The 22,643-nt window shown below is 38.8% G+C and overlaps 1 pseudogene across 1 annotated transcript; it reads left to right on the plus strand.

Annotated features, from left to right (window-relative positions):
- The first annotated feature begins 265 nt into the window (after window positions 1-265).
- Window positions 266-21,894, plus strand: LOC149148378 (protein TOPLESS-RELATED PROTEIN 2-like; annotated as a pseudogene). Its single transcript, XR_016263194.1, has 24 exons — window positions 266-345; window positions 450-629; window positions 9,629-9,745; window positions 9,840-9,974; window positions 10,243-10,420; window positions 10,554-10,650; window positions 10,903-11,003; window positions 11,120-11,258; window positions 11,373-11,482; window positions 11,630-11,699; window positions 11,879-11,952; window positions 12,045-12,140; window positions 12,297-12,392; window positions 12,742-12,869; window positions 13,020-13,254; window positions 13,360-13,455; window positions 13,623-13,772; window positions 13,942-14,052; window positions 14,157-14,336; window positions 20,555-20,683; window positions 20,779-20,874; window positions 20,976-21,126; window positions 21,260-21,440; window positions 21,616-21,894. The product of XR_016263194.1 is annotated as a protein TOPLESS-RELATED PROTEIN 2-like (transcript).
- Window positions 21,895-22,643: the final 749 nt, after the last annotated feature.

The following is a 22,643-nucleotide window of genomic DNA, read 5'->3' on the forward strand; positions in this document are numbered from 1 at the left end:
ATATCGACAGGACTGACATTTGGAGTTCCCATCATATTGGAGAGAAAGGGACGGGACGGAGACCTAACCTAAAACTCGTTTCTGGTCGGCACTTCTTCCGAGGCAGATGAGTTGTGGTCCGTGGGGCAGGTTTTAGTAAAGCTTTTGTCACTTTTCTGGATATCCGTGCGCCAGAGCAGGCTGGTCCACCAGGCCAGCCGATATTAGCAGTTGCACCAGGGCCATTGCAGAATTCTTGGAGGTACCGCCGCACCTAGAAAACACAATGGCTGATTTGAAAGAGGATTTGCTCTTCATAGTGATGAAGTACCTTGATGAGGACAAGTACACAGAGACGGTCCACCAGTAAGTTTGTTTTCTGCGTTTTGACATCACTTTGTTTTCTGCATTTTCTTAACCTGGTACGTCCACAGTCACCTGACCCTTTCATGGCATGCATGGCGCCCCAGGCTGGAGCGAGATTCGGGGATTTTCCTGAACCAGAAGTATGTTGAAGACCTAGTGATGGCTGGAAAATTCGACCAGGCTGAACACTACTTGTTGGGTTTTACCAAGATCGATGAAAATATGCAATCTGTAAAGCTGTTCTTTGAGATCAGGATGCAGAAATATATTGAAGCACTCAAACGGTAAGTTATTTTATTCCTTTTTTCCCTCTGACAGTCTCATAAGTGTCGAATTGAGAGATTTTGGATTCATTTCATGGCTGGTTGTTATTATTTGGTTTTGATCTTGGTCTTTCCGTAACAGTGAATGATAATAGTGAATGATGGGTGGTTCTGTGAATGGGAGGTTATCGTGTGGATTTCGGCAGTTTATTTTATTTTTTTAGGTAAGCACTTACGGGGATTTGAACCAGTGACCTATCATAAGGAGTGCTTTAACAATGCACCCATTCACTGTCAATCCAAAACCCCATGGGCTAGAATTTCGGCAGTTTAAAAGTTATACAGTTTTCAACATTTTTAGGAGGTTATGCTTTCTATTTTAAAAGTAGTTGTTTGGTAATGGTACTTAATCATTTCATAACTGTGAATGGCATTTGAATTCCTTGGTTACATGTAGGGAAAATGAGCAGCTTGCCAAATATTTGGCCCGGTTCAGTTACTTTCTTTTTATTATTTCTATGTTGCACAGAATTTTTAGGAAAGTTTTGGGATGTACCCACTCTGAAAGTTGGGCCGAAATTTGATCGAAACTCGACCATTATGTAATTATTTATGAAACTCGACCATTGTGTAATTACTTATGAGAGTTATATAATTTGGTTTTTCTTTTAAATGGTTTATATATCGTATTTTTTTCATTTAAGATTGTGTTATTCACTCATTTATAATTTTTATTATTATATATAAACATATATAACGTTTCAGCCAACATTTTACTTCATGTTTCCATTTATTACTTTGTGCAACTTAATATTTTTTTCAGCACGAAAAAAAAGCTAAATAGTTATATTATGTGTTCCAAAACCAAAAATACAGTGAGATATGGGCCATCTGATCAACAAAGAGAAGAGATATCACAAGATCTCCAGGAGGATGGGAAGATGTATCCTACGAGGGAAATATTGTATGTTAGACATATCTTCATATCGGAATCCTAAATAACAATACCAAGAGCCAATATTACGTTTGAAGAAAAATCAAACATAAAATAGGACAAAAGGATGGGTAGCATAATTCATACCAGACTAGACTACACAAAATAGAGAATTATATACCAGGCAAAAGAAAATATTGGATCTGGAAGGAGATGTTGTCCACTATAACCTGCGTCCTCCATATTCCTTGAGGCACAGAAAGCCCCAGTTTTGACAAAGCATCAGCTTTTCTATTTTTTTCCCTGGCGATGTGAGAGATTGAGAAGTCCTTCTTGTTGTGCCACAAATCCCCAAGCATGTTCAACTAGCCAGAGAGGTGTATATTTTTAATGCTATTTTTGGACTGAACATGGTCAATGGTGACTTTGGAGTCTCCATAAATATGAAGGTTTTGGATACCAAGGAAGTCGGAGAAAGATATGAGACCGGCCAGAGCCATAATTTCTACTTTGCTATTGGTTCCAGGTCCTTCGTTCCAATGTAATTCAAGAGCTTGACCTTCTTCTGGAATTATGTAAACACCACAAGCGCATATGTCATTCTGGGCAGTGCCATCAAAAAAAGCGTAGGGAAATCCAAAGACTTCGTTGGGCTGCTGTATCTTTCCATGTTTGACTTTGGGCCAACGATGTCGATCAAGTGCTTCATATAAACTAAGAATAGATTCATAGACAGTCATATATGGTTCCCTTTTTGAATCGAAAATCATTCGATTTCGCCATTTCCAGATGGCCCAAATAGCAATCAAAAAGATCGACCTCCACATGCAGCACATGTTGCTCCATAAATTGAATGCCTCGCGGATGGAAGGAGTGTTGACATTGACGAAACCAAAATGAGAAGATAAGCGCTGCCAAATCAACAGGGACTGAGGACACTATAGGAAAATATGGAAATTGTTTTCAGTGTCTGATCTACAGAGGGGGCATATTGCGGGCCCACACCATTGTCGCTTCTAGAGATTCTCCCAAGTGAGATTCCTATTATAAAAAACCAGCCAAGCGAATATAATGATTTTAATTGGACACCCATATTTCTAGAATATAGGTGGAAAGATGTAGTCTGGTGAATCGAATTCTGTTTGTAATATCTGTAGATAAATATGTCTTGCATAAACTGCAGCAGAGCCACCGAGTCCTTTCCATATGATGCAGTCCCTGTCCACCGAACGATATAAACCCCGCGACTGTAGGGCAAGTAAGATATCGTTCCATTGGGATTCAAGAATACCGGTCAATCTCAAATCCGAGGCAGATTTCCAGACCGGGATGGCACCGTCCCATTTTTTTATTACACTGGCCCAGAAGAAATGACCCCTACTATGTAAAAAACTCAGAAGTTGTGGGGGGATATGGATCGTTTCACCCGCACCAGCAAAAACATCGGTGCCAATAATAATTGAGGCCCCTGTTTGAAATTTCCAATTCAATTTTTCCTTGAAAAATGGTTCCAATTTTTTAAAGCCCCTCCATATGATTGAGCCATTGGCGAGTCCAATGGATCGCTGCCTGATCCAATATGTGATGTCGCGGCCTTCCGTATACTTGGCTCTGATAGTATTACTCCAGTAGGATTCTCCCAAAACTGCCTTGCACATTGTTTTGCACAGTAGCGCTCTTTGGAAAGAATGAAGATCCAAAATGCCCCAGCTTCCCATGTTTTTTGGTCAGGTTAGCTTTGATAGTTTGCAAAGATGAAATTTATACTTCTCCTTCTGACCACCCCAAATGAAGCTGGCTATCATCCTGTTTAAACTGTATATGATAGATGGTGGGATATAGAACAGGAGGGCCCAGTAAACCATATTTTGTACCAACATGGATTGGGTAAGGATGGCACGCACTCCAATTGTTAAGCATCTGAATTCCCATGTAGAAATTTTGTAGTGAAATCGGTCCAGAATCCACGCCCAGTCCGCCACTTTATAGCTCACAGGTTTCAGATAAAAACTGAGATATTTGAAACCCTATTTAATTGGAAGAGCTTTGAGGTGGAAAAGATCAGTAATATAGGAGACTGTATCACTACTAACATCAGCGACATGAAGAGAGGATTTTAAATCATTGATAAACAAGCCGGTGGCTTTTTGAAATCGCCCCAAGATTTCAAAGATACATAACCATGTTGTTCTGCACAGAAGGGCAAACAGAAGGATGTCATCGACAAAGAGTGAGTGAGACATGGAAATATCCTTGCAGATGGGGAGAGGCTTGAATTTCTCTTGTTGAACAACAATCTTAATGTGTAAACTTAGTGATTCCATTACCAGGATGAACAAAAGCGGAGATAGGGAGCAGCCCTGTCGTAAACCTCTGGCTGCCTTGAAAAAGGGAGTGGGGACACCGTTGATAAAGACTGCGAAATTTATATCCACCACACATGCCATGATCCACTGAGTACACCTGACGTCAAGACCAATCCTAGCCAAAAGACATCTTATGAAACCCCAGCTCACACAATCGTATGCTTTTTTTAGGTCGATCTTCAGGAGGGCCGCTTGAGTATTTCTGCTATGCATTGAGTGTAAGCATTCTTGGGTGAGGGCCACCGCATCTGAGATATTTCTGTCTTTAAGAAACCCATGTTGTTCTGTGGACAGATGAAGAGATAGGGTGTTCCTGATGCGGATAGCAATAGTCTTATATATGATCTTGTATAAGATGTTGCATAGTGAGATGGGCCGATAGTCAGAGAAAGTTGAAGAAATCTTCTTCTTTGGAATGAGGGCAATATAAGTAGAGGAGATCTTTTGACTGATGATGCCCTGTGTTCTCGACTCCTCAACCAACTTGAGGATGTCTTCCTTGAATAAGTCATAGAAATGAATGAAGAAATCGATGGCCCATCCATTCGGCCCAGGGCACTTGTCTTTCTGGAAAGTTTTCATTGTAGCCAATAACTCTTCTTCCGAAACAGCAACAAAGAGAGCATTATTTAGACCTTTGTCAAACATGGTGGGGTATGGGTCTATTCCCCATAATATATCCTCAAAGTCGCAGGCAGTATCCTCGCTATATGCCTTCTTGAAAAATTTCACAGCCTCTTTAGAAATAGCATCCTATGTGGAGAGAGAATTCCCATGCTCGTCCTTGATCTCCCAAATAGCATTAGTCTCCCTTCTCTTATTTGCATACCTATGAAAGAACTTGGTGTTTTGGTCACAGTTTTTGAGCCATAACGCGCGGCTTTCGAGCCTCCACGACACTTCTTCTTCTTTTAAAATCTTCTGTTTTTTTTTTTTTTCCAAAACCCAAATCCGATTCCTGATGTAAGACAGCAAGCAAGGATTTTTAAGAAGTAGAGATAATCGTTCTAATTCAATGCATATGTTTTTTAGCTCCTTTTTATTGGAGGCAGCCCTTTTTTTTTGCCATTTTTTAACCTCAAATCGAAGGGATTGCAAGCGATCTATAAAATGTCGCAGAGAGTCCTTAACCAGCTTGGGAGATTGCATCCAAGTATCCTTTATAAATTTATTGAACTCTTCATTAGCCAACCACGTACGATTAAACTTGAAGGGATATCCGAATCTGCAACCATAATTTTTCCACTAAAAGGTAATGGGCCGATGATTGGATATGAAGGACGGGATGATGTTCATAGATGGAGGTCCATATTTTCCTATCAGTCGCTCATGGAAAATAAATATGTCTATCCTCTTCGCCGGGTAGGAGCTGTTCGATCAACCGTTGTCCCAGGTAGGTCTTTGTTCAACAGGCAGGACATCAATGAAGTCATTTTGAAAAATAGATTCCCTGATGAACCTTCTTATCGGATCATGTTTCCTGCCATTGCCCCAGATTTCATCATTACAAAAAGTGCAGTTAAAATCTCCGCCAGTAATCAAAGATTCTATATCAAGGAGTTCAGATGAAATCAAATGATTCCAGAAAGGAAATCGATTTTTATATGGAGCATATATATTTAAAATGTGGAAGGGGTCTGTGGAACCCCGGAAATGAGCCAGAACAAGGATTCCTGCAAAGCACTAGAAAGCAGCAACAGTGATCCACTTTGGGTCCCACAAGACAGTAAGTCCCCCGGACATGCCTTCAACATTAGAAGCGACCATATGCCATGCCGGCATCATTCGCCTGAAATATGACATGGTCTGAGAGCTATCGTGCATGGTTTCCTGAATAAGAAGCATTTTAGATTTCGAAGAGACAAAAAGATGTTTGAGGGCTAGAAATTTGTGCTCAGCGCCAAGGCCCCAAATATTCATGGACAAGATGTCAATCATTTGGGACCCTCATGAGGCCTACAAGCTCTAAGAGGCCTATTTTCAGAAGAAAAAAATGTCATCAGCAACTTCAGTCATAGGAATGTCAATTAATGAAGGATCTTGGCTTGACGAATCCCATCTTCCCCTCCTTCCCCGAAAATGCCTACTGCAGCGATTCTCTTTTCGGCGGATGGTAATGTTCCCTGCAGATAAAGGGATAATGTGGGGCGAGGGGGAATGGGAAGGGTGGTGAATAGTAAGAGGCTGGAGATTTATCGATGCTCTTTGGAGGAGGAGGTCGATCTCTTGGTCGAGAGAATTTTGAGGGGAGGATCGGGGTGAAGGTGGAGGAGAAACAGGGATTATAGGCGCCTTTCCTTTGCATTCAATAAACAGTCCCTGAGATGGGATAATGGGAGAGGGAGCATTAAAGGGAGGAAGAGGTCTAATCTCATAAAATCGCCCTGGAGGGGGGAGGGACGAGGATTCCGGGATGGGAAGAGGGTGGGAGGGGGGCGATTGGGGAGATGAAGAAATGTATAAGATGGGGGCAGCCGCAGGGTTGATACTGGGGGGTTTAGATGATGTGGGAGGAAGGGGAATTTCGAGGTCCAAGTCCAGTTCGAGAGGCGGCATAATATTGGAAAAGCTCGTATCTTTGCCCGGTGGGTCGTTTAGGGGCAGAGAAGGGGTCTTAGAAACAGTCGAAGATCTCTGACGATCAGCAGACAAAATTGAAAACTGGCTGGGAGGGCCCACAGAGAGAGAACGAGAATGTGGGAGGCTAGCAGATCGTTCAAAGGCCTGGCCCATCAGGGGAGGAGAAGTGGCATCGAAACTGAAAGGAGCCCAAAATATTTCCTGAGGGAAGGGCCAATCAAAGGCCGAAGAATCTCTGTCATGAGACGAGGAGGAGATTTTAACAGCCTTCTTCTTCAGTTTTCTGCTCATCCGACGAGGACAATTTGAGGAAAGGTGTCCGGTATTATGACAAATGGAACACCTGAAAGGCACGCCCCAGTAGTCTAGACGCTGCTGAATTTTTGATAGCTCCCAAGAAAGATCAATAGTTTCACGAAAACCGCCCCTGAATTCTTTTTCAATAAGAATCTAGGCCACACGCTTGTCTTTGGCTCCAATACAGCAAGGGTCAACATAAATGAAGTGCCCGATAGCATTCCCAATCTTTTCCATAGATTCCTTGGTCCACAATTCCAGAGGCAAGCCAGGCAATTTAAGCTAGATGTAATTATTCTGGGGTGTGCAATGGAGCGGATTAAAACCGATAAACCATCTGCGTAGAGCTAAAAAACTCCTCTCTTTCACCCAGGGTCTCGAAAAGATGAATTCCAGGTCACGAATCCGGAGAAAGTGAAAACTATACCAATTGTTCATGAGGCGAACAATGGTAGGGGAGTAACCAAGAAGTGGAGTCCACTTGGCTGTAATCCATGAACGAATTTGTGAATCCTCCATAGACGAGAAGAACCATCTCCCAACAAGTGCCCGGTTCTGTAGACTAACAATTCTGTCATTTAAAAGTGGACCATCCAAGTTTAAGGCCGATGGAGGAGGGGAGGTCTTTACAGGCCGATGATGATGATGAGGCTGCTTAATAGGCAAGTCTTCTTCTCCTAGAGGAAAATGAGAAAGAGATGGGAGAATGATGTCAGCCTCCAGCGATTCTTTCCAGTCGGACCGAGGAGCTGATCTGGCGCGAGATATTTCAGCCTCCATAGTAGCACGTACCATGGCTGACTCAGCAGATTGGTCAGTGGGAAACTCCATGAAGGGATAGGAACAGACTCCAAAAGGTCAATGCGAGAATCCCAAAAGGATATGCAGATAGAAGAAAGATCTTATGGCATAATGGGATGGGACGAATTAGGTGAGAAAACCCGCAGCTTCAGTACGATGGAGAAATCCAGAAATGTTAAAAAACACTAAATAGAGGCCATATATAGGATGTGAGTAAAAGCGGGAAAGAAGTTTTGAATGCTCATTCACCAGGATCATCACTTCAGTCAGAGAATTGGATACGAGAGATCGTCCCTCGAGGAAAGATAATTTACGGATGGGCCACGGAGATCAAACAAGGGAGAACAATGGCTGCGGAATTAATGGAGGATGTAAATGAGCCAATGGTCCGAAAACCAAGGCCAAACAAATCGCCCGGAAAATTCAAAAAATTTGAATTCTGTCGTCGGAAAAACCAGAGAGCTACCGAAGCTCAGAAGGATATACCAGGGCAGACCACACAGCAACAACATATTTCAAAAATACACCAGCATGGTCCAATTTTGAAGTGGAAATCAGAACACGGTTTGGATATGACAACATAATTCGCAAATTTGAATTTGGATATCCCAGACCAGCAGGTAGATGCAAACCAATACATGAGAGATCTAGGATGGTAGAAGGATGAGTCTAAAACAGAATTGAGCATATCGTGGAAGTAACCAGAAACTCCCAGGAAGAGAAAATAGATATCCACTCACTAACCAATAGAGCCTGAATCTCTGAAATGTCATAAACTTACTACTCAAAAGAGCCTATGCCTCAAAATTTATATGCAAGCCAGAGGACAACATTAAAATAGCAAGCTGAAACTAAAAAAAACCAACTGACCTGAGGCGCGAGCGTTCTCCGAGTGTTGAGCAACGAGTACCATGAACCGATCCGGACAATAATAACAAAGATACATACCCAGAAAGGGTATATGTTCATGAAGCAAGAAACTTCCCAATTTTGATTGACAGGTTATAAAAGGAACAACAAAGGCCAGGCTAGGACAGGTATGGGTGGCAAGACTATGAGAGTGCACGGTAGAAGGAGAAAGGCCCAGCAATAGAGAGACTACAAACTCCAAAAACCATGGCCAGACAGATGTCTTGAAAGCGAAGATGGGGAAAAAGGACATGGAACATCTGGTCCGGATTCTAGACAGCTATATTTAGAGTGTAGTTCATGGATAGGATGGAAAAGCGGTGAATACATACCTGATTGGTCGTCATACTGTGCTCACCACTCGGCGCTCTACCATTTTCATATTTGTGACTCTTCATTGTAGAATTTCGTGTTTTTGAAAACAAGTTTCCCATTTCAATTTTTTCTTATAAATTTAAATCCTCCTGGTTTTTTGAATTTTTGGGTATTTGGCTTTATCGGCGGTTCATATTTTCTGATTAATAGATATAACACCTTTGGCCATGCTATTCTTAGTTTTTTAACCGTTTTCTTCCAGATCTGAGTGTTTATCAATTTCCATGGTGTGTAATAGCTAAATCATTGAACTGCTTTCCCAGGTGTTTAGTAGGCAAATCATTGAATAACTTTTTGTGCATTCTTTCCAATATTATTTGCTTATTTATTTTATCTTCGTCAAAATTCAATGTTCTTAAAACTTTTCATATTGGTTAATCTTGGGTTTTCATATGGTTAGGGTCTTGTGTTGATTAATGTATGAGAAATTTAGCTTATAATATAGCAGTATTGTAATCATCGAGGTTTTTTCACTTTTCAAAATTTTAAAGAATAAATAAGTTAGAAATCTATGGTAATTTTCAATTATTTTATTGGGTTATTGGTCACTTTATTAGGGTTTTTTAGATGTTGAATATTTTCTTAATTTTGTTTTTCAATGTAAAGTTGTTTATGCTTATTTGTCTTTTTTTAAATCTCTAAATTTATAAGATGTATGTTCAAGGCTCTTTTCTATGGTTCCATGTAAAAATAAGACAAAGTTTATAGGACATTGATTATGTTGGATCAATTGATTATAAATATTTCTCATTTTGCAGGAATGATCAGTTTAAAGCCGTTGACATACTTTACAATGATCTTAAACAATTCCAAGATTACAATCCACAAATTTATAAAGATATAACACAACTACTTACAGTTGACGATCTCAGGTAGTGATTGTTTTCCTATACTATTTTTACTGCCTCCTTGAAAATTCTCGATTCTCTTTTTTTTGTAAGATTTAATTTATTATTTGGCTACATGTAGTGAGGTTACAATGTACCATCGGGCTTTGAAGTGGTTAAACATTAAAAAACTTATAGAAGATAACCCTGTCATACGTCCCAAGTTGACGTTTCCTGTCGTTCCAACTTCCAGGCTTAAAACTCTCATGAATCAAAGGTTCTACTTCTCTCCCTGATTCATCAATAAGAAATTGTCATTATTGAGTTTAGGACTTATCTAGAATGCATATCTATTGTTACAATTTTAGAAAAAGCCTAGCCTCTTGATGGATGCATTTTTTCCAAGGATTTTTCATATATGTTGTTAATAATTAGTGCAATCAAACTACTATTGGATTCTATAGTCATTTCTTACCACAGGGAGGAATGCATTACCTGGATATTTTATAAATTCTAACAATGATGTCATATTTTCTATTGTTCAGTCTTCATTCACAACATCATGCTTGCAAAAATCCTCTCCCTAATCTTGATATCAAAACATTATATACTGATCATATATGTGAGCCACTGATTGGACTACAAACTACGCTTCCACCAAATAATCCTCCTACGAGGATAATTCAAAATGGGGTGGATTTTCTTTCGATTGCTACACACACCGTAAGTCAACTTTTATTTGTATCTTAAATGTCTATTTTTTTTCTTTTTGCCTGTTGAATATGAATGAAACATTTACTTATCTCAATCTATATCTATTATTGTTTGAATAAACTCTTTATCTGATTGGTTGCAGCCATTTCAACCTAGATTTAACGACACTTCTACTACTCCTACAAGATGGAGTGTGAACCTCGATCGTCACTTACCACATGATGCAGTAGCTACTACTAGTTCTGCCTTTGTACCACCTCTAAATGCATATTGACTATTTGATAATCTATTAATCCATAAATATTATATAATGATCTATATATTTCCTTATTGAGTAGAAGGTCAAGGTCATTGATATAGTAAGAAGAAGTCTATTGTATTTAATATTTGAACTCTAGTTATGCTCTTGTTGGTTGAAAAGAAAATAAATAATAAACATTGTTTGACCACAAATGTTCTATTCTAAATGAATTTCTTTTCTTTTCTGGAAGGGGCTATGCCACTCTCCCAACCAAGTAGTAGTAGAAACAAGCATCAACTTGTTGATTCTGAACATGTTGTGAAGCGTTTCAAAACTAGTCACCATGGTGAGGTGTGTAACACAATTTCTATTAACCTTTATGTTCATGATTGTTTTGGGAGGCTTCTTCATATTATTCCTTAGGTTAATAACCTTTTTATTCAATTCAAATTTCTTCCTATTTGCAGGTCACAAGTGTAGGACCAACTCACTTTTCTAACATCTACTTGGAAATTGATCCTCCTAAAACAATTGTGAGAAGCCTCAACCAAGGTTCAAATGTAGTAAGCTTGGACTTTCATCCTCGACAACAAACAATTCTACTAGGTAATGTCCAATTTCATTAGTGAGAATTGTGTATTCTATAAAGCTCATCAAATTAATTTGTTAATCTAAAGCAGAAATTATTTCTAAACATGGTCGACTCGGTGATATCTTCAGTGGGAACAGATGGTGGGGACATCGAAATTTGGGAAGTGGGATCATCTAAAAAGTTAAATCATAGGTCATTCAAATATTGGGATGCATCATATTGCATAATGGAGGGAAAGGTACGAATCTTGTATTTATTTTTTTAAGTGATTTGCATGAAGGAACATATTTTATGATTTATTTTTCCACAACACATGTTTTCCACTAAAATATGATTCTTAACGACACATAAATTTGGATGACACATTTTCCTTATATTTGATTAGGAGGCCCTTTTGAAAGAATCAACTGTCTCAGTGAACAAATGTATGTGGAGTCCAAGTGGAACATTGGTTGGTATGTAAATTTCCCTTCTATGTGTCAATTATATTTCATGACAATTTTTTTATTTGCTATACAAGCAAAAAATATTAATATTCAAAATAATTTCTTCATATTGTATGTAGACAAAGCCATTATTTCTTTAGGAATAATGATATGGGATATATTGTTCATTGACATAACCTCACTTGTAGGAGTGGCATTTTCAAAGAATATTGTTCACGTATATTTTTATACTGTCATTGGAGAGCTAAGGCAACAACTGCAGGTCCATATTAAAGCTCAATAATGGATTGCATTGTGTTGCAATTTATTTACGCGATACATGGATATAATGACGATATTAATACAACATTGCAGATTAATGCACATATTGGTGGTGTGAATGACATTGCCTTTTTGCTTGTTTAGAAAGAACTATGTGTTGTAACTTGTGGCGATGATATGACCATTAAGGTAAATTTGGTACATGATTCTTGACTTCATTACATTAATGTATATGTTTCTAATGATTACTCGATGCTATAAAAATTGTCCATTTGACCTTAAGTAATATCATGGATGTTTATAAGCTTGAACATTTGTTGAAAAAACTTATTGTCTATTCTGTAGGTATGGCATACAGAAACAGGTTATAAAAAATACACATTTGAAGGTCACACAACCCCTGTTTATTCTATTTGTGCTAATGATAAAGAAAATATCCAGGTAATTGATTTTTGGAAGTCTTACACTAATTAGAAAATGAATTTCACAAATTGGCATTTATGTAGTACAGATATTACTAGCAACTATTTTTTCCATAAAGATATAATGCTTACACTAATTACAAAATAAATTTCATAAATAGACATTTATATAGTACAAAGATTACTAGTAACTAATTTTTATATATAGATGTAATGCTTGAAATTATTTTTTGTTTAGAAACACATGTAAGACTAAGGAAGACTCAACTAGCAATAGATGAAGTATGTGAATTATTTTGATATTGCTAGCATTAAATGCACTATGAACTATTCTCATATTTCTAATGATCTTCTCTCAATGATCGTAGTACATTTTGTCCAAATCTTTGGATGGCAAGATTAAAGCTTGGTTGTTTGATCAATTGTGATCTCAAATTGACTATGATGCACCTAGGCATGGGCACATTACAATGGCTTATAGTGATGATGGATCACGGTAATTATGTGATATTTTATTTAAATTTATATAGATGAGGATGTTTGATGGGAGAGCAAAGATATCAGCTAACTAAAATTAATTTCCAATGTTTTGTGAAGAGAATTTATAAGGATGTTTTTTAATTTGATTTATCATGTTTGGGATTAGACTCTTCTCATGTGGTATAAACAAAGATGGAGAATCATATTTACTAGAGTGGAATGAAAGTGATGGATCAATCAAACGGATGTATTCTGGCCTTCAAAGCAAGTCCTTAGAGCCGCTGAAGTTTGTTACAACAAAGAATAGGGTTCTAGCAGTTGGAGATGAATATCAAATTAAGTTTTGGGAGATGGATAATGTCACTGTGCTCTCAGCAACTTCTGTCGAGGGTTGCTTGCCGGTAACAGGATACTTTCGATGGAAATTACTATTAAACCTTTTAAAATTTGGATATGTGATCGAGTTTATCTCAGTTGAAATTAATTTAGTGATCTTTGAACTGCAGGGTCCACATCGAAATGCCATTATTGTAGAAAAGGGAATTAGCCCTGTTCCTATCTCTTCAGAAAAATCAAAGGAAAATTTGCAAGAAATATTGCTGGTGAGCTATTCCACTGGAAGACGTATTATGTTCAAGTCTTCTACAATATTTTTACATTATTTAGTTGAAATTTGAAATCTTTGTTAATCAGTTTTAAGTGAAATGGCTTTGAAGTATTACTTATTTTAACTAAATATATAACTGTAATGTTCAAAACACACCAACAGAATTGTGTCGATAGCAGTCAGACGGTGGATGTAGCACAAAGGCTTCCAGATGAGGGTGTAGACAAGAGGAAGAGCTGCAAACTTTTTGAGGTGAAAGATCCAGCGCAATGTAGGTCTATCATATTGCTGGGTCCAGTGTCAAATGGACAGGCAAGCTCTCCTCTTCTATGTACTAGATTGAATGTTAAATGCTCATAATGGCGTTATCTCACAGAACTGCATGTTAAATATTGCAGTTACAGATTACATATTGCATATTATATATATTACATATAGCAATAACAGATTACATATTGATTTTCTTTGTTGCATATTACAGATTGTTAGATTACATTACACATATTCAGGTTCCTCACTCTTAGCTTTGGACACCAATGCTACGTTTAAGCTATGGAAATGGCAACACAATGATTTGAATCCATCTGGCAAGGTCAGTTTTTACATGGATAATTTGCTCAAAATTCACTTGTAATGATTACTTGTCGTTGTTACCATGCATTTAAGTAGAGTAAACGTTTGTAATTTATTTGACAGGCTACAACAAATTGTCAACCACAGTTGTGGCAACCTCGTGATGGGTTGCTTATGAAAAATGACACTAGTGACATAGGTCCACAAGCAGTTTTTCCCTGCATAGCTTTGTCAGATAATAATGCATATCTAATGTCTGCCTCTGGTGGTCAAGTGTCTTTGTTCAAGATGAAGACATTTGAGGTGAGGTATTCTTTTCTTTTTTTTTTGCTAAAGCAAGAGTCGTACCTTCGTTATCATTAAATCAGAAAAATATTTACATAGAATACAACCATCCACATGGAAACATGGATCTTAATCAAAAACTACTTTCTAGATAACCAAGGGTCACGAGTAAAGTGTGAAAACTCTGACCCTTACCCACAAAACTGCACCACCCTAAACGGAAAAAAGTACTAAGCCCACAAAATCAACCCATCAAATCCGAAAAGGAGGAGAAAGCTGTGAATCTCCACCATCAGAACTCCTAGCTCCAACCCACGGCAGAGGAGGACCTCTCTAAGCCAAGACTCTTGCCAATTAACAGTTTGGACCCACCAGTAAGCGCGCAGATTCCTGACCGTCGATCCTCCCATCTTGATCCAACGGTAGAGGAGAATATTGTGCCGCCTAGAAGTCCGCCTTTTAACCTTATGGCCCCACTGACAAGCACGATGAATCTTAGCTGTGGATCCACTAGGCTTGATTCAACGGCAAAGGATCATATCGCACCGAGCAAAAGTACTGCTGGTTAACGTGCAATAAGGGCGGAAAACAAAACCACCCATCGGCCACGTGTAGCCCGAAGAGTGTGATTGCTCCCAAATTCTAAAAACCACTTCCCACCCGAGAGGCCCTTGATACACCGGAAACCACTCATCTGGTGGATTTGCGTCCTTAGACAGTGAATCAAGAATATTCTGGTCGCCATTGGATACCTGTTTTCGGCAGCTACCACTTTCTCCTTTGCAACCGAAAGTGAGCCTGAGCGACGTACTACCTCTTCCCTCCAACCAACTACTCTGGTAGCAGAATCCTTTGAGCAACGTAAGAAAAAACGAGAAAAGGAGAAACTTACACCTCATAATTAAACCAAATTGTTGGACAGAGCTTCCATAGTTTTGGTGCGGTACACCATCATATCCTCGTCTACTTGTGTGTCGCACTGATCCATGAGACTATCCTGAGGCAACCTGTGCCCACCCATCGCAACCCTGTTCATGGTACACTTCACTCCTTGATTAGCCAGTAAATCAGCAAGTTTGTTGGCCTGCCTTCGCACATGGTTAAAACTAATTGTGCGTAGGCCTCTGAGGTGGATCTGGATCCTTTGAAAGACCTGGATCAATCTCCAGTGTTTCGAAACCTTCTCCGGCTCCGAGCCCCAACTAATTTTTTTCACTGTGTTGATAATTAACTCAGAGTCAGCTTCGATAATCACATTCTGCCGGTTATCCTGCACTAGGAGTTCTAAGCACTGCTCCATAGCCATGGATTCTGCCATGTTATTTGTAGCTCTACCTAAATGTCCATGGAAGAAGGAAAGGATATTACCAGTGTCATCCCTTAACACCCCTCCAAAGCCTACATTGCCTGGGTTGCCTTTTGAAGCCCCGTCTATGTTATATTTCAGAAAGCCCAAAGGGGGAGGATGCCAAAATTCCTGCTTAGAATCCAAAACCATAACCTTTCTGTTCAGGCCCTGCAACATAAGCCCCTGCATTCCCAACTGTCCCATAATCCTCATGTCAGCCTCTGAAGGTGGATTTTTAGGGGTATTTCGCACTATGGTGCCAACCGTCTCTTTAAGTTGAGTCAAGGTCTGCTTCAAAAGACATTGGAGGGATCTTTTCTCATTTTTGAAAATTCTCTTATTCCTTTCTTTTGAGACATTCCAAATAATGAAGCTAGGCGTAAGAGCCCAAGCTGAGCCAAGAATTTCATTATCTGAATAATTATGCCTTCACTTGGTTAGGGTGTTGATGATGCACTCTCTATCCCTATCACTCTTTTGGAAGATGTTGGCAAAAGAATCCCACAAACTAGAGATGAAGATACAATTATTTAGGAGGTGTTCCATGGTTTCTTCATGGGCTTCACAGAGTTGGCATCTGGAAGGCCCCAGAACACCCCTTTTCCTTATGATATCCCAAGTTAGAATTCTCTTATGATAAACAAGCCACATGAAGAGTTTAATCTTCATCTAGCCTTGATGCATCCACAGATTTTGCCATATTTTATCCGGAGCAAGAGAATCCATCTCAAGGAGTTTACGTTTTGCCTTCTTAAGATTAAAGGTACCCTCATTATTGTTGCCCCACCTCAATTGGTTATGCCCCCCTGTCACTAAAATCTTCCTTTGTTCCAGTATCTGCATGAGAGCCTCAGCTTTAGTTTTCAAGGGGTTATCTTCCCTGTAAATCATGTTTCTCCACTTTCTCCATTTACTTGCATTATTGTTTTGGTCCCAAAAATCTTTGACCTGTGATAACCCTATGATGTCTGTCTCTCTCTTGAGATCCACAAATTCCTCTTTTAGTAGTATTGGTTCTTGTTGCCATTTATCTTCCCAAAAGAGTGCCAGATCCCCCTCTCTGATTTCCCAGAAGCTATTCTTTTGAACTAAGCCTATGTTCTCCCAGGCCTTATTCCAGATGTATGAGCCCTTTATATTTCCAGACATTCTTATATGATCATTATTATCCCAAGTGCTGGCATATTTTTCTGTCCAGATACTAACCCATTGGGCCTTTGGTTCTTTGACCCATCTCCACCATAACTTAGCTCCTAAAGCCCTGCTTAGAACCTCTGGATCATCCAAACCCAGACCTCCTTGATTTTTGGGTTTGCAAATATTTTCCCAAGCAACTAAGGCCCATTTCCTTTTTTTTCTCCCCCTTACCCCAGAGGAAGTCTCTTTGAATGGTTTTGAATTGTTGTAAGACTCCTTTTGGTGCAGGGAGTGCTGAAAGCATGAAAACTGGGATAGATTGGAGAACAGCGTTTCTAAGCACCAACCTACCAGCGAAGTTTAAAGATCTGATGGTCCAATTCCTAATTTTATCCTACATCTTATTAATCACCGATTCCCAGATACTCTTATGAAGAGGTTTAGCGGTAAGAGGGACTCCCAAATATTTCGAAGGAAGAGAATCTCTTTGAAAGCCTAGAATTCTGGAGATATTCCTTTGAATAGCAATATCGGTATTAAAGAAAAAGATTTTAGATTTGAAAAGATTAACCTCCATACCTATGGCCAAACCAAAGTCAATTAGAAGTTGTTTGTATGCCAAAGCTTCTTTGACTGTAGGAATTCCCTGCAACATGGTATCATCTACAAATTGTTGATGAGTCAAAGTCTGTCCATTCTTAGAAAGTTAAAGACCCTTGATTTTGCCCTCTGCTTTTGCCTGCTTAATCGATCTACCAAGTCCTTCCATCATGAGTATAAAGAGAAAGGGAGAGAGTGGATCTCCCTGCCTGAGGCCTCTTGAGGGAATACAAATCTCGGAGGGAGAGCCATTCACCAAAATTGAAAAGCTAGAAGAGGTTACCAAAGCCATGACCCATCTAACCCAATTATGATCAAACCCAAAAGCAATAAGAACCTTCCTGATATAGGTCCAGTTCAACTTATCATAGGCTTTAGCTAGGTCCAGCTGCATGATCATTCCAGCCTTCCTGTTGCTAGTCAGTGAATGCACCACCTCCTGTGCTTGAATGATGTTATTGAGAATTTGTCTACCTTCCACATAACCAGATTGCTCCCTAGAAACCAGAGAGGGGAGAAGAGGTTTGAGTCTATTAGCTACAACCTTGGATATAATCTTGTAAACCACATTGCACAATGCTATGGGTCTAAACTTATCAGGAGTTAGGGCATTATCCTGTTTAGGGATCAGTGAAATGAAGGAGGTGTTGAGTGCCTTCAGAATAGTTTTATTCCTCCTGGAATCTTCTACTACATTCAGAATATCTTGTTTAACAATATTCCAGCAGGCTTTAAATAAATCCACATTAAAACCATCAGGACCCGGTGCTTTACCATTCTGCATTTCCTTGAGGACTTCACTGATTTCCTCTTCAGTTACTAGCCTATTGAGGTTGAAATGATCCTCTCTGGACACTAGTCTTGGTATATGTCTTGTTAGATCCTTAATGAAAGGCTCTCTGTTTGAAATGGTTTCCTTTGCAATCCCACTAAAGTGTTGAACTAATACAACTTCTATTTCTTCATGGGTGCTGAGTAGTTGCCCTTCCTCATCCTTAATCTAGGAGATTCTATTATGAGCCCGGTTTGCCAAGGTTGACCTGTGGAAATTTCCGGTGTTTCGTTCCCCTTCCTTTAACCATTGCACTCTAGATTTTTGTCTCCAAAATATTTCCTATTGTTTGCATAAGTTCTCCCACTCGTGCTAAAGTTTGGTGGCTCTGTCATTGCTTACTTTATCAAAGCCAACCTTGATAAGGGATTGATTGAGTATCTGCAGTTTGGTTTTAACAACTTTTTTTCCTTCAAAAATATTGCCAAATTCTTTCTTGTTCCACTCTTTTAGCCTAAGCTTAATATGTTTTAGTCTTTTGTGAAGAAGGAACATACTTGTACCTTAAATATGTAGATCTTCAGACCACCAACTTGAAATGTTGTTGATAAAATCTGGATGGGTGAGCCAAATATTCTCAAATCTAAAAGGTCTGTTCCTGGGACTACCAATGCCCCTGATCTCTAGTTGAATTGGCCAGTGATCAGATCCTCCAAAGGGTAGAATCCTTGCTTCCATCCCATTATCATTGAGTATAAGGTCTTCTGATATGATAAATCTGTCTAGCTTTGAGGCCACCAGAGACCCTCCTCCTCTTCTCTTGTTCCAAGTAAAGAGACCATTACTTGAATCAATATCAACCAGTTTCATAGTGTCCATCAAAGATTGAAAAGCTAAGGCATCTTTGGACAGAGCTTTGGTGCCCCCTTTTTTCTCCGATAGTGATTTGATCATGTTGAAGTCCCCCCCCATAATCCATGGAATCCCAACATATCCCTCTTTGAGATCCATAAGAGAATCAAGAAATCTCAATTTGTCGTCCATTCTCTGAGGGCCATAAACATTCGTTACCAGATAGATCTCCCTAGGGCCTATCCCCCACAGGTTGAATGACCACTGATAAATAATTTCTAGAAGCTTCAGCATCTATTATACTAATCTTTAGGGGATTCCAAAGAGTAAGAATGCCACCTGCTGTATTTTCTGCCTTGACTTCTAGAAGCTCAAAATGACTGAGCCATTTACTATGAAGTTCTTTAATTTTCTGAATAGAACATGTAGTTTCCTGGATAAATATAATATCCGGAGCTTCCTGTTTCATTTTGTTACTGAGCAATCTTTGCTTCCTTTTACTACCTAGACCCCTGATGTTCCAAGAAGTAAAATTCATCATTAAAGATTAGTGAAAGAGTAATTGGTTAGGTCTTTCATCTTACCCGAATCTATCATTAGCTTTCCACACTCCATCAATAGCTCATTCTGCTTTTTTCTACCTCTTTTCTTTCCTGGGCCTTGAGGTGCTAATCCTGGTGTGTTTTTTATAGATTTCACACCTTCTTTGCCATAGTTTGCCGTGTTACCTTGCCTTTCCACCCCACTAGGCTAGGTTTTCCATAAGTACAGCTGATGTACTCTAGAGAACTCTTCTTGAGGTAACGAATCTAACCCTTCCATAGTTCCCTGTTTCAAGAACCCTTCCAGATCTAGGTGCTCTCTGTCTAGAATCTCCTGTAGTTCATGATCCTCCATTTCCATCTCGCTCTGGGTCATTTCCTGGTCCATATCCAGTTCTACATCGCTCATCATAGCCTCTTTCTGTATGTTATTGTTCTTTGGTTGGTCTTTGTCCTCCTTTGTCTCCTTGTCCTCTGAACTTTCCTCTATTCCCTGATCTATTTTTATCGTCTCTTCTTCTTCCTCGAGAACTTGGAACCTATTCTGCGTAACTTGAGGCCCTTCTGCTTGTTGTTGCTTAAGTCCCCTTTTGCCGCCTTTTTCTCTGTGGCTCACTTTTTGAAAGCTTTCCGTATCTTTCATTGTGGAAGTTCCGCTCTTATTCACAATTTTACTGAGAGGTGAGGTATTCTTTTCATATTTAACAGGTTGCTCGCATTTATTTCTTGTTTTCTTTAGTACTTAATCTTGTCATGTTCTTTTTGTATATCATTGTTGCTGAGTAAATCTTATTATTTTTCTAATGATTGTGTCCAGAAAATTTTCTCTCTTAAATCCATGATCTTCTGTCATGTAGTGTTGTAAAGCATGCATGACATGGATGAAAGCAACCTTCAGTTTGAGCCTTGAAGTTTATGGTGAAATGATTGTATCTTAGCATATATACTTTTCAGTCTTCTAAATTCGTAATCCATGTTAATGCAGGTCATAGAAAAGTGCATGGCCCCTCCTCCAGCGGCAACATTTATAGCTTTCAACCCTTTAGATAATAACATTGTTGCTATTGGAATGGAGGATTCAACAATTCAAATTTTCAATGTTCCTGAAAATAAGGTTATGTGGATTTACGATTTCCTTTTAGTGTCTAGTACTTTTGATTGCCCCTTTATGTGGATAATAGAATGCCACTAAATGAGTTTTGACTACAGGTAACATCAGAACTTAAAGGGCACCAGAAGAGAATCACTGGTTTGGTATTTTCTGAACATTTAAATGTATTGATATCCTGCGGAGCTGATGCACAGGTATATATTCATATTCATTTATAATTTAACTGCATAATCTACTTCTCCATATAAGATATCAGTTTAAAACCTTTTGACTCAAATCAATGTTGTGTTGACAGCTTTGTGTATGGGGAATAAATGTGCATACAAAGACAGGAAAATCATTATCACCACTTGCAAATACAAGAATACAATTTCATAATGACAGAGTTCACTTGCTAGTTGTGCAGGAGAACCAAATTGCTATTTATAATGCCCCCGAATTGGAATGTGTACGCTATGGAAGATCCTATCTTTTTTCATATTGCAGTTCCTACCTAAGTTATGCTGTAGTCAGATTTTAGTAAAAAAATCTAAGTTTTTTTTATCTCAGATTTGAAGACTAGATAGTGACTCTGAATAGTTGCATTGCAGTGGGCACCTCAAGATCCTTTACTCGCACGTATTTCTAGTGCCACATACTCATGCGACAACCTACTAATCTATGTTAGTTTCTATGACGGTTCAATTGGTGTATTTGATGCTGAAGTGCTGAGGCCACGCTGTCGTATTTCCCCTTCTGCATTTATACCAAGCATGAGCAGGTAAAGCATTCCTTAATAAAAGGACAGGGGTTATAGTACTGTGCACTACGATAGGAAATAACGCTGCTGCTGTAATTTAATCCTAAAAAGTTGTTTGGCTTGTTTGTGCAGTGGCAATATCTAAACGCTGCTATTGTAATTTAATCCTAAAAAAATGTTTGGCTTGTTTGTGCAGTGGCAATATCTATCCTCTTGTAATTGCTGCGAATCCACTTAAACCTAATCAGTTTGCTGTAGGGTTGACTGATGGAGGTGTTCATGTGATTGAGCCCACTGAATCGGAAGGTAAATAGGATGTTGCATTGTTAGAAAATGGAGGTGCCCCTTGAAATCATACAATAAAAAATCAAGGTTCTGAATAGCCTCCAAGGCAGCATGGAAAATGAGTTAAGAACTGCCAAATAGCCAATTGTCAAGTTTTGTCCTACAAGTTTGTTTTCAATGATGTGACCAATTATTGTACTGTCTTTTCAGGGGCTTTCCTTTCGTAAATTCGATTATCTTTCAGTATAGGCCATGTCGTGTTTTTTTCAAGGCAGAGATTTTCGGATTCATGGGGATTGGTGTTTTTATAGGCTCTGTCGTGTTTTTTTTAAGGCAGAGAGTTTCGGATTCATGAGGATTGGTGTTTTTATAGGCTCTGTCGTGTTTTTTTTTAAGGCAGAGAGTTTTTTAAAGCCGTTAAGTCATTTCGGATTCATGGGGATTTGGATGTTTACTGCCAGTAGATAAAAATGATAGTAATAACAATTCAGTCATTGTATTGAGGGTAATTCCATTGGACAAAGACGGTAGGAGTTGATGAAGTTTTGAGTAAATACACCTATTTATTGCATACAACATGTTGCAGAGCTTATGATGTCTCATCGCTAAATTAAGTCGTTTATTAGCATAAATGTCATGTTAGGTTTCTTTTTTCATTTTAGTTCTATGTTATTAAGGTGAGATAGAGAAAAGTGGAAATAGCATTTTAGATCATTCTCATCATGAATTCAAAATCAAAACATTCTGAACATCTCTACCCTGTCTGTGGTTGGTTTGGGATTTAAGATTTCCCATTAGAATCTAATTTTCTTCCAATTGTTTTAGTGTGATTTTTTACCAAGTTTTTCTTGTCTAATTCCTCTAAAATCTTTTTCTTGTCTAATTCTTCTAAAATCTTGTAAAAATTTATTGAAATCATAAGCTTGAGTAACTTCTACA

Source organism: Pinus tabuliformis, chromosome 9 (assembly GCF_031772625.1).
Source record: "Pinus tabuliformis cultivar Carrire ecotype Pingquan chromosome 9, CPIR1, whole genome shotgun sequence".
Taxonomy (NCBI): Eukaryota; Viridiplantae; Streptophyta; class Pinopsida; order Pinales; family Pinaceae; genus Pinus; species Pinus tabuliformis.